The following is a 12,100-nucleotide window of genomic DNA, read 5'->3' on the forward strand; positions in this document are numbered from 1 at the left end:
AGTGATTAAAGATGTCAGGTGACCTGGAGCTCTGTTACAGGACATAAAGTTGTGGCCAGAAGCCTTTAAACCCAAACACTTGTCTGTGTGTTTATTAATGCCATCTCTAGAGGTAAACGTAATATATAGTTAAAAAAAAACCAACAATGCTCTATTTTTTTAAAACTGGATTTATAAAGTCCAAACGTTTACTTAGAAATTAAACATTTTGGTATTGAGGCCTCTAGGAAATGTTGGCAGTGGAAAAACTAACCTACACCAGATGGCAGAGGTTAAAGAAATACTATAAAATATGGCTTCTATTCATACAGTTCTCAGGCAAACAGAACCCTAAGCAGCAAAAACCTGTGAAAGTGGAAAACCTTTTAATTTGCTTACATTTCTCTTTGCTACTCAGCAAACCTGAGAGGTATTGTATCATCACGTATCAAGAAAGTAATATGCCAGATTGTTGTAACAGGTGGAATATGTTTGTTTGTAACACGTTGAATCTGAAATAAAGAAAGGACCAAAGTTACTAATGGGTTCTACCAAAACATCTACAAAATCTAAGCACCTCACATTTGTACCTGCAAAAGTAAATGGGTAAATTTTCTGAATAAATGGGAATTTGAGTTAACAGCTCAATTTTACACACAAAACATAAACGTTATACTTTTAAACTATAGCAAGTTTAAATACTTTGGCAAGGTGAAAATATTTGTTGAGGGTAAAATGCTTGCTGAAAAGATTAATTTGCATTAACATTATAATTAACCACTTCATAAATATAAAAAGTATAAATTGAACATATTATATCTAGACTTTATTCTATTTTAATTAAACTTTATCATCTCTAAAATTAATCCTTAGTTTATTTTTTTGTTTTTAAGTTCGTATAATCACAACTGTTTTGTAACTTCAATGTATTAGACATTGCTTCCTTACATGGTATTTGGTGACTTATAATATAAATATTTCATTWTAATATAAATGCAGCATCTTGTGTGTTTTTCTCACTTCAAGAACTAACTTTAAACCCCAATGTCTAAAGCATAACATGTAGTATAACGCATTTTCTTATTATATATGTAGTTATGTGCTTTTTAAAAGGGAGAGAGCGAGAGCGAGAGCGAGAGCGCTCTGATGTGAACATTGGGCACAATGGCCCAAGCTGCCAAAAATACTCAGTTGTCAAAAATGCAGATGGCATAAAAGCACAGAACCAGATCAGTTATTGGAGTTCCTTTTAATAGGAGCTATTGTAGGGATTTTTTAATGTGACTAGGTGCCTAAGAATGCAAGTGGGCAGCCAGTAAGCTTTTCAAGGGTACCTAGATATCTCTTCAAAGTCCTATTTATCTGAACAGTTAGGGACCTGACACCTTGAAAGACACAGTCCAACGTCCAAGAAAGAAGTAAATGTGGTCCCAGATAACCAACGGTTAAAAAGAAAAACAGCAAGGCGCCTACGGAGAGAAAAGCTCCCTGAAGTCTAGTGCCTTTCCCTTGAAGTAAATAAAAAGAGCTGAACCAAACGGGAAGCTCTGCACARCGGAAACAGCTAGTGAGCAGCAAACGTTCAGCAAAGTATTTCTGTATCCGAAGTTTCTGAGCTGAAACGGCAGTACTAATGAAATGGCACTAGGAAAGAAGATTCAGATGAGTGATGAGCGAGGCAGCTGATGCAAGAGCGCGGCTTGGGGCAGCCTCTGCACTTCCCTTCCTGAGCCGTGCCCAGGGGGCACGGAGGAACCCTGCAGTTCCCAAGGGGCTCACAACTGCTGCGAGTGCTTTCCCTCTTTCTGCCCGCTCCATTTTCCGCCCCTTGCCTGCAAGGAGAGCGGCATTTCAGTGTGAATACAAAGCCCCTTTGCAATGGATCGAGTCAGTGTTCATAATAAACTCATCTCTTATTGCTAGGCAACACTGAGCAATGTGAATTTGTCACTTCTGTTTGGTGCAACTTTCAATTTCACCTCCAACTGTAACAATATAGCCTGCTATATTTTAGACGCCACTATGGTTGGATGCCATCCCAGGAAAGATGTGAACTACTACTGACAGGGAGTGAATGACTGGCAATGGGCATAAGCAGTTTTCTGATTTTTAAGCCGTGACATATAATTAATTGCTAGATTTAGTCTTCTGTGAAAGTCATACTTCATGATTCCTACTTACTGATTGCCTTTTAGATATTGCAAATGTAACATACGCATTCACCAGACAGGTGAATTTCTGTTTTTATGTTGACCTCTTTTCGGGTGGTATTTGCTCCATTCAAATTTCTCTACATCGTCTGTGTTTTTGAAGGATGACTATATATAAAATTCGGATCTTACATACCCCCAATCAAGTCAAAGTAGCATTATTTCTAAGGCATGTATAATTGTTTGTTTGAATTAAGGCTCATGTCATAAAAAGTTACTAAGCAACTCTCACGCACTCCTGACTACCCTTAGTATCCAACACCACCGATTGTTAAACAGTTCTGATTATTGGAGAACGAGGACTGTAATTATCATTTTTATATGAAATAATTCCCCCATTCAAGATAAGTTTAATTCTATGTCATGCTATCTAGGCTCTTTCTGTTTACAGCACTGATAGTCCTGTTTTAAAAATTTGTACATGATTATTCAATGCGACTATTAGGTTACTGTTCTTCAATCTTTGAAGACTGTTAGGTCTATTTGGAGGCAACAAAAAGGAAAATTGAAAATTTATATCATTCCACCACCTTTGGTTAAGATATAACCAGAAAAAGGGATAAATTTCTACTTCAAAAAATGCACACTTAAATCATCTTCATCATAAATCATTTCTCTAAATCTTTAGAAACATTTCATGATTACCTGAATTTCAGAAATTTGCAAAAACCTGAGAATCTTAATAATATTTTAGTCTTTGCACATTTTCACTGACTCACTGAAAACAAAAGGAGTTTCTATAACTGTATGAATGAACCGTGGCATGTGCGTGTTCTTTTAAGAAAGGCCAAGGGTGCAGTTCTATTTTCTTAGCTCTGCTTTCATATTTATGTGTCTCATTTCCAGCTCATTGCTGATGCCTTAGTTGCACTATCCATCAACACTTTTATCCTCCTTGTTCCTCAAAAAGAACATAAAATCCTTTTTTATGTGGTGGTAATATTATTGCAAATAAAAGCAAATACCAAAATCTTTATTAGTCTGCCAAAATAATAAACTATTTAATAAAAGCATGCTGTAAAAATAAGGTCATTTGCATCACTCAAGTTTCTTGCAGGAAATACAGAGAATTATTGGTCAAAAAGTACAAACTGACAGCAATTATTTCTGTTGTTGATCTAATGCTGCCTGAAAATGGGTTAAAAAATGCACTGAGGTTTTGCAAGTTTGCTGTCTTTAAATGTTTGTTTTTAATGCTGTTATGTACAGAGGAGCCTGGGAGAATCAAAATTTTCAAAGCCCTGTTTTTTTTACCAATCTTCTCCATAATTGAACAAGGAGAGAGTGGATAGACCCTATTAGAAATCTTTACTGCAAAGCTCATGCTGACCTTCTGGCCTCCTTACTGCCACAAGATTTATCATCCAAATATTTACCATTTTTATATTCAGTATTAATTGTATTTGGTTAGGATTTGTGTCAGCTTTAGCTATATTATTTTTTTCACTTTTTTCTTTTGCCATTCTTGCAGACAGATCAATACAAAGCTTTTATTTAAGAAGTTGGTTAAATGTTTAAAGTTAGTCAAAATATGTTCTTTTAAAATCATGAATGTAATGTCTGATCCTTTCTTCTTATTGTATTACAAACCTGACCATTATTTTCTCACTCTGCAGTTTCTCTTCCCATCTGGCAGTTCTGCAAGTACGTTATTGATAGAGCGTAGAAAAATCAGTTGCCGTGGTGAGATTTAAACACTGTTTATGATATCCTTGTATACTTCCCAGGAAGAACATGCATATAAATATTAAAAATAAGCTAATTACTATTTTTCCCTCAGACATAAACTAATTACCTTGCTTGCCATAATCTAAATGTTAGGGACGGATCCTTGGAAGAACTGAGAGTTTAAAGGTTTCAGAAGGATTCTTCTTCTGTAATTCTTACAATGATATTTTATAACTTACACAGTTGTAAAACCTTATAGATCTTAAAATACTTGACAAAGTGTAATTATGCCCACATTACAGATAGAGAAACTGAAACAAAGAGCAGCTGAAGTTGCAAGAAGGATCGTGCAACAAGTTACTGACCAAACAGAGAATCAAATTCCAAGATTCAGATTGCTGGTGCAGTCTCATATTTTTGGGCTTTACTGCCTCTGCTTCTTAAGTGTGATAGAGGTGCTCCAGTTATTTAGAGGATGAGACCTGTACAGAGATGAAATATTTTAAAAATACATTATAGATATTGAAATGAGCACTTCATAGAGCCCTGTTAGTATATCTGATCATGCTTCAAACCATAAAATAGCCAGGAGTTATTCTCCTTGCTTCACAGACTGCAGTATGACTGCTGAAACCTGAATTAACTCTGATATGAAATAATGTTTAGGATGTCATGCCACGTGATATGTGCAGAGTAGATAAAAAGCATGTGTGTCAGGAGCAGCTATTTTTTTTTTATTCTGAAGGTGAGGAAAAAAATGCATTTCTGTATATTAGTAAGTTCAGTAACTGTAAGTCTCTGTCTTGCAAACACTTGAGTTGGTTTACACATTCTGGTAAAATTAGCCATATGTTTTCAAAAACTGTAGCTAAATTAGTGGTTTCTAAAGTTGACTTGTTTGGAGGATAGTACTTGCAGTAATAGCAGTTGCTGGAGTAACAGCTCCCACATATATGTAGGACTGTACATGAGCAAGAAGAGGGGTTCAGCTGTTAGGACAATTGTGCAATAGAAATTGTACAATGAAACACATATCATAGTWTCAGAACACTCCACCTAAAGGTTTGTTAATCAGTGGTATGGTTTAAATTAAAAGCACTTGCATTACATGTGCTTGGTATTTATTGGGATTGCTATGCTATCTACACATCATTAAGACAAATTGTACAGATGGGATTTTAAAAGATATAGATAATTGTATGAATGTTAATTAGAGCTTTTTCTATTCAGGCTAAGATATGCAATAAAATATCATTGAATCACATTTTTCAGAACATAATATATTGAATTACCTGTAAAACTCAGCAGATCTGCAGATATCTTTTAAGAATTATTTCTGAGTTGGATTGCTGAGGTACAAGAGAATTAAGTAAGTTGTCAATGGTCAAACAAATCAGTGGTAGATACCTCTAGACAATAACCTGTGATTCAGAAGAATATAGATTATTAAAATTCATCTCAACTTCTGCAAAAAACAGGCAAYGGTAATTGGGAAAGTGAAATTGATACCCATACAGCAAAAAATAGGAATCACTGGCCCTCTGGATTAACTGCATAGGGGACTAAGGCYACAGAATCTGTGAAGTGATTCATAACTTGGCCTTTTAAGGAAATCTCTGCAGATGGATGTTAAAACTTCTGCTCTTGTCTCAATTCTTACTCCTGGAGTGTAAAGATGCTGTAATGTTATTGCAGTGGAACAATGACTTGTGTTTACTCTGTTTTAAATCTGCAAAATTGCATTTTTAAAAAAAAACATAATGCTTATATTAAGATTGGAGACCAAGTATTACAGAATCAGTGGGTCAACTAAACAAGATGTTTTTTTCAAAATCAGTTGTTATCGCTACAGTACTTAGAAGTGTCTTTCAGACTATTGCAAAATAGTTCTCTACTTCAAAGCTTAAACAACATAAAAGAAAGCATACAGACAAAGAAGTGTTAGAAAGGAAATAGCATGCCCTTATTTATAGCACTTGCCCACTTGTCACTCTCAAATTCTCATCTGCCTTTCAAATGTAGTGTAATCTAATTATGCATACTGTATGCTCGTACAGACAATTTCCTCATTTAAGAGTATGTGGAGTTTGGTAACGGCTTTTGTACTTTTCTTTAACCTGTTTCAGAAATAGCACTGTCACCATTTGTCTCAGTAATATATAGGATGATGAAAATTGACATTTTTCTATATAGAAGCAAAAAGAGTATTAGTTTTATCAAAGACTAGATCCTCCRTCCCCCTCCAGTTAGATTTGAATTTGGTCACTTCAGGCCTTTCTGTGTAGGATGATTTTAAGCAATAGTCACTGTGGTTGCAGGCTCTATCACCTAATAATTGACCATGACAGGAATTATATGTCCAAAGCCAAGGGGTAGAGTGAATAGCATATGTCAGGGTCAATTATAAGGTGGAAGACCCTGCAACAAAAAAGCCTGCACTGATTAGAGCATCATGTTGACAAGGGAGCTGACACTTCAGTGTTATTTTAAAGGGCACTGTCACAGCCACCCTTCCTTCAGGTCTCAAAACCAGAGCCATATTTTGTTAGTGGTTTTACTATGCACGATGTAATAAAGTTCTGTGGGACACTGAGAGGGTGGTTTTTTTGTTTGTTTGTTTTTTGTTTTTGTTTTTTTGCATTTTTGCAGTGACAAAATGTTTTCTTTGTGTCACTCAAATTTAACCTTGACTGTTTCGTTAGTTAGGTCAAAACAGGTCCATACTTAGGATATTAATTCTCCCTTCAGTAATGACTGCGAGGTGAAAACAGTATTAAATGCGATGCAGTTAAAAAGTGTTTTGATTATTATATTTATTAACATTATTTGTACCAGCAAGATTGAACAGGATAGGAACAGAGGAATATAAAGAAAACAGATATTTTTATTATTTAAAGCAATGTGTTTAATATTTCATGCTACAAGAAGATTTTTGCAGAGTAACAAATTGGCCAAATAAGCTGCTGTTTGATTACTCCCCTGCAACTTCAACAGTTTTAACCCACTCAGATGTTCTTAGTCAGTGAGGAATTGCCATTTAGTAACTCAGTAATAATCCCAAATTATATACCATCACAGTAGGATACTATAGTTCCTTTACAGACTTTTATTGCATCAGTTCAGTTTTCTGACTCCTTCCTTTTAGGCTCTTTCTCCAAACTTCTGTGCCTCTGTAAAAATACCTGAGTCATCTCTGCATTCACAATCCCAGTGGTTTAGGTCATAATAATGGAGAACATACTGTAGCTTAACCTCATTAACTAGACTGCTAATTTCCCTCTGTTTACATGGGTTATTATCCATGAACACATTTTTCTTGGGTGTTTTGCAGCTATCATATAGATGGCTAACTCCCAATAAATTAAAGCCTAACATTTTAGATTCAAAGTTGTTAGATGATGAACACATTCTAAGGCTTATTGAGTCTAAAAGATTTTTTTCTTCTCCTCTAGAATAGTTAAAGATCTTACTCTTGTATTCTAACATACAGAAATGCTTCAGAATTTCTGTCTATTGACTCTTCATTGGCAGGTAATATAACTTCATACGAAACAATTCACGTTAGATAATATTGAGGCTGGAATTTGCATTTATCTACAATAAAATCAGCTCTGATCTACATCTGTATCTATGCCATATTAGACTAGGTCTCACATTCATATTTAAAAATCTTGTGCACATTTAAAATGGAAATGTTTATTTCTAAAAATCCATTTTTCTTTTCAGGATACAAAAGGGTCTTTAACCCATAAATGTAACATTTATGCTTAACTTTTCAATCAAAAATGGCTCCACTGCCATTTTCACTACTGCCATGTAGTGAAATTTTTCTACGTGTACACACACACGCACTACAGGCTTTCTGGTGAACCAGACGTACTCAGAATTTTTTTTTTCACTGAAAGTACTGATTTTTTTAACGCAAAAATATACTAAAATCCTATGGAACAGAAAAAAAAGTAAATGAAGAATTTTTCCAGTCTAGCTTGACAGTGTCTCTTGGTCATAGTTGTTTTTACTGTTTTTACTAATAACATAAAAACTTTGAACACTGAAAACAGATCTAGTCAAGTGAAAAAAGTCTCCACCTGCCARTGAATATTAAATTTAACTTGCGCTAGTGTCTGCTGGAAAAGGAACATACTAGTCATTTTGATGAAGGTGTCACCTCATAAGATTTTCAATGCAGGCTGATTTTATTCATTTGACTCACTGAAGACAGGTAGATCAATTGATAAAAATGAAGGAATACATCAAAAGCTTAGAAAAACTGGCATCATATAAGGACCATTGCCTATTACTCGGCAACATACATGATGCTATCGTAGGACTAAATTCTGTATCTATTACAGTGGGAAATAAATATGGGTCTCAGAGCCTTCTTGAATGTTAAATAGAGGAATAAGTAAAGTTGCTGGATTTCATACTCTGCAGAAACAAGATAAATCACTATGAAAATGACAACCCTTTTCTTATCAGAACCAGGAACTACAGGATTAGCTGTATATATTTTTAATAGAGCACTTAAAAGAAGGAAGCCCATAGACCTGGTACAGCACAGATCACCAAGACTGTATCTGTGTGGATGGCTGCAGATAGACATGAAGTCACTGTGCGCCTACTTCTATGCAGAATGAGGTCAACAGTGTGACAAGGTGTTTGGGCTAATCTTARCAGGCCATATTAGCTTACGCATAATACGCTGCTAGCATGGTTATACAGCATTCAGGGCAAACCTGCTTAAATCTGGTGATCTTGAAATGTGGACAGAATAACCTTGAGTCCTTCTATACCCAGATGGGGAGATGTGCTTTCTGAGAAATTCCTTTCATTCAGCTTTTAGTAGTATATCAATACATCTCACGCTTGCAAAAGCAAAAGGTGAGTTTTTTTTTCCACAAAATTTAGTTTCAGCACATCTCTAGGAAGAGTTTATAATACCCTGCCTGCTGTGAAGTAAGTGAAAATTTGGCAAGTTGTCAATGACAAACAGCTAAGGAGCGCCACAGAAAGTTTCTTAATTTAAAAGACAAAAACGTTCTCCCTTAAAATCTAAAAACATTTTTCTGCGTTGCATAAACAGCTTTGGGTGTTAGCAGCAGTGAAAATTCTGCCACCTGTTACACAAGGGAAACTCCTTTGCAGTAGAGAGACATACCTTAATGAGGGGCAAGAATGGCACGTTGCCAGCTACACCAGCGTAAACCATAACATTCTAGTTTCGGACTTGGCAAGGCAGGTAAAGGAGGAAATTTTCAAAATCTGTTTTAAAATGGAAATATTCTTCTAATGTTATGTCTATATGCAGTATTCTGTTTCTTATTGGGGATTATAATAGGAAATCTTCTTTTAATTAAGAACTTCAGCAGCTCACCTTTAACTGCCAATCATTGGATAATTGGCCCTTTTCTAATAGGCGCTGCAGCTCAGGTATGGTAAAGTGACTGTTTCTCAGAATAACTTACTGATAGTAAGTTATTTTTGGAACTCATTTATGAGAGAACATAATTAACTATTCCAGGTCGTTAGGGATACTGCTTTGCTTTTTTAATCCTCTGACAGGTTCCTCCAGTTATATTAATTCATTATTACTATTTTCAACTTTCCAGGCAGAAAAGGATGAGAAAGCAGCACCGAGCCATTGTTGCCTTTCCGCACAAAATAGCTAGTACTTCTCTGAAAAGAAAGGCAGCTTTGGTGAATTTTATTGTTTCAGCAGTGCAGCAGCAGAGTAGAATATCTTGGGGCAACCAGCTTGAGAGATGATGCACTGTCTTTTGTCCACTGCCACGTGGCAGAACCTTTTAAGAGTAGCAACAGTACACCAGAACTCATCAGGTGAGTCAGAGTGAACAGATTTACTCATCGAATTCATTTAAAATAATTTGAAAGCAGCACTTTTTGGGGGGTAAAGTATGTCATTTATTTTGAAACCCACTTACTAATTCAATTTCAGCACATTTCACAAATTCTATGAGCTAAAACCCACTTACTTTATTTTTGATAATAACTACTCATGTCTTCATCATCAGTGGAAGAGAAAAGGTCCAGTCCTCCTAGCAAATGAGCAAGACTTTGGTCCTGCAGTGTCACAGGTAGCTTCTGCTTCAAACAGAATGTCTGAATTGGTTGTAGCTGGAGATTTGCTTTTTCAGAGCTGTAAAAGTGAATGCAATAGAACAGTCATCTGCAAACCAGCAGCACTGTATCAGAGTAGATTAATAATAATGGACCTTTGCAAAAGCAGGGGACTTGAGAGTTATTTTCCTCAGATCTTCTAACAATGCACTATTTAGAAGAGAGCTTTACAAGTGTTTGAATTTGTGTTATAAAGCTGTCTGATTACAGCTACTGATTTTATGGATTCTCCATTTTCCAAAGCAGCAGAATAACTTATGCACATGATTTTTAGACTTTTCACATACTGTTGCTAAGCACTTTAAACCAGCATCTTTTAAACGTTCACAACTACTAGTTCAATTATTCTTTCTTGCCATAATCAAAAATAAAAACACATTTACTCTCTTTCAAGAAAAGAAAAGACACGTGATGCATGATCAAATAAAAACTCAGGTTTTTGCAATAAATCAAAATATCTTTGTTCTGCGCTTTTTTTTTTTTTAAAAAAAAAACAGTTCCTCAGAGGTGTGGTCATTTATTATAATAGTCATTTCACTAGGCAATATTGCTTCATTTAACTTAGTAGTAATCTCAGCTGAAATACGTAAGTCCCTTGAGTCCCTTTTTAATTCAGAAATTCAGAACAGGCTTCTATTACCAAAAAAAAAAAAAAAAAAACCTACTAAAATTCCTGCCCTTTAATCTGAACTTTGCATCCAAGTAACCTGATCCAGAGATTCAGACTATCTAGAATACTTTAAAGTGCAGAAAAGGCTAAGAATTATGTATTAAATCATGACCATTAAACTAAGACGAACTCTAACGGTCCTGTAAGTAGTCCCAGTGATAGCCAAAGCATAAACTGAGGATTGATTTATTTTCTAAAAAATCCATTTTTTCATAATCATTCCTATACAGAAAAAAACAAGTTGTGCTTATGTTCTCTTCACAATCACTTACCAAATAAATTATACACTGAACTGAGGTTCTTAACTTTTCAATGTGTATTTCAGGAGGTATTATCATCTCATATCTATCTATAATTACCGACTCATATTTTACAAATTTCAATCACTTTCTGTACAAATCATGCACACCAAAAAAGGAAAATAGGATTTTCCAAATTGTTTCATGACCTGTAAAAAAAACTTAAATACTCTTTCTGTCTCAGTAGGCCTTGCAGAATTTATTTGGGCATGTTTATCACTAGAAATTAACACGTTGTTTCTTAGAATATTTTTTCTCTTTTTTTCTCCATCTTTCCTCTTCCTGGGATCTCTAAAAGAATGGTTTGCTTGCAAGGAGCTTATATAAGCTTACATAAGGACTGTGCCCAAGGACTGACTGGTACGGATTGTCAGACCGTGCTGTGTACTACCAGGCTGCACAGCGCTGGCGAGTTAGCACGTACAACGCGCACCCTCCATATCCCAGCCCCGCGGAACAAAGCCTTTATGTGGTGGCTGCTAAAATTCAAAGAGGAACCAGGAATCGCAGCTCCCCGCCACCACGGCCTACGGGCCGCCGTGCCACCGCGGTCGGCGTCGCTGCAGCTCGGATACGGAGCGGTGCGCGGGGAGGCTCTCCAGGAGACACGGTGCCCGCCCAGCTCGCCCCGTGCAGTGAACACCAGCGGGGCGAGCAACAAGCAGCGCCGTACCGTTTTCCTCATTTGCCCTGTCTGCGGCGGGCAGGACCTTCGAGACCCCAGGCCCAGCTGTGGGCCCTCAGAGCGCTGCTCCAAACGCGGCCGCGGAGCCCCCAGCAGCGTTTCCTCTGGTGGAAGAGGGCTCCCGAGGTTCATCTAACYGCGCTTCAGCAGCGCGGGTCACCCTCGGGGCTCTTCCACACCTTCCGCGCCAGAGACCAGGCTTCGGCGGGCACGTTTCCTTGGCTCAGCCTGTACGCCCAGCGCCACACACGCCCGGGGGGGCTCATTCCCCGACTGACCCGGGACGCGCCTGGACGACGCTGCGCGATTCGCCCGGCCAAACCGGGCCACGAGGGTGGAGGTTTCCCGAGTGGCGGCGGTGCCCTGCCCCAGCCCCCTCACCCAGTTGCCCCTCCGAAGCAACCGGCTGCAGCGGTTTTATCGCTAGTGGCCGCCAGCCCTCGGCCTCCCG

At 37.3% G+C, this 12,100-nt stretch overlaps 1 long non-coding RNA gene across 1 annotated transcript; it reads right to left on the reverse strand.

Moving 5' to 3' along the window:
* Positions 1–211: 211 nt before the first annotated feature.
* On the reverse strand, positions 212–10,012 carry LOC146597597 (uncharacterized). The gene is made up of 4 exons (XR_014895463.1): positions 9,851–10,012; positions 5,150–5,278; positions 4,223–4,339; positions 212–491 (listed from the first exon to the last, which is right to left on the reverse strand). It is a non-coding gene; the product is annotated as an uncharacterized LOC146597597 (long non-coding RNA).
* Between the last annotated feature and the right edge of the window lie 2,088 nt (positions 10,013–12,100).

The sequence above is a fragment of the Rhea americana genome, unplaced genomic scaffold (assembly GCF_003343005.1).
Source record: "Rhea americana isolate MKP2758 unplaced genomic scaffold, rheAme1 scaffold_18, whole genome shotgun sequence".
Taxonomy (NCBI): domain Eukaryota; kingdom Metazoa; phylum Chordata; class Aves; order Rheiformes; family Rheidae; genus Rhea; species Rhea americana.